The sequence below is a fragment of the Myotis davidii genome, unplaced genomic scaffold, assembly GCF_000327345.1.
Source record: "Myotis davidii unplaced genomic scaffold, ASM32734v1 scaffold592, whole genome shotgun sequence".
Lineage (NCBI taxonomy): Eukaryota > Metazoa > Chordata > Mammalia > Chiroptera > Vespertilionidae > Myotis > Myotis davidii.
Genome location: NW_006284844.1, coordinates 1196723 through 1197511, shown reverse-complemented (window position 1 = coordinate 1197511; position 789 = coordinate 1196723). Strand labels below are relative to the sequence as shown.

General features: G+C 58.0%; 1 long non-coding RNA gene across 1 annotated transcript in view; it reads right to left on the bottom strand.

The window, feature by feature from the left end:
- Positions 1-322: 322 nt before the first annotated feature.
- The window catches only part of LOC102757944, a 3750-nt gene continuing 3283 nt past the window's right edge, over positions 323-789 (bottom strand). The window contains exons 3-4 of the long non-coding RNA XR_435235.2: positions 643-700; positions 323-425 (exon numbers count right to left, since the gene is read on the bottom strand). This is a non-coding gene — a long non-coding RNA (uncharacterized LOC102757944). The remainder of the gene's footprint in view (positions 426-642; positions 701-789) is intronic.

Sequence of the window (789 nt, the reverse complement as noted above, 5' to 3'; positions counted from 1 at the left end):
GGGCCCCCCCCCCCCGCCCCAAACAGGGGCTCCTTTTTCTCTCCAGGCAGCAGCACTTCTCCCAGAACCACGCTCTCCTGTCTGACTCGGAGTGACGGCTCCTATGATGCGCAAGTTATCTAAACCCCAACAGAGAACATTCTCAAAACAAAGTAATGAATGGAATACCCATGAAATTCCACTCGCCTCATCTTCCACCCATGGCCAGAGGGAGGTGCCAGAAGGGGAGGCTGTCACACCTCTCGCTGGATCAGGGGTCTGGCGCCTGTCCCCACGGTTCCCCAGAACGGAACACACACGCTCCGCGCTACCGCACACGCCTGGGGCTGGAGACAGAGACGGCGCGGGACTCACCACAAAAAGGTGCTGTTGGGAGACGGGTGGAGCAGGTCAGGCCAGTACATCTTCATGTCCTGCATGAGGTCCTGCGAGCAGTAAAGAAAGAACTCGGGTCTCATTTCGCCTCGGGTTGGGCCGAGGAGGCGAGGGTGTGCTGGTGGATGTGCGGGATTGCTTTAGAGACGCTGCGCTGCCAGCGTCCAGCCTGGCAAAGGCATGCAGGACCCTCACTGCCCAACGACGCCCTTGGGAAGAAAAGACGCGGCCCAGGGGACACCCTGGGACAGAAGCCAGTGTAGGTACCTTAATCTCGTCCAACTTAAAGGGCCACGACCGATTACACGAGTCCGCTTTGTCAGTCCTTGAAAGAAGAGAATAGAAAGGAGAGGTTAGTCTTGGTGGGATGGGCTCTGAAGAAATGAGGAAACCCTTCCTCAGGCGCGGAGGACA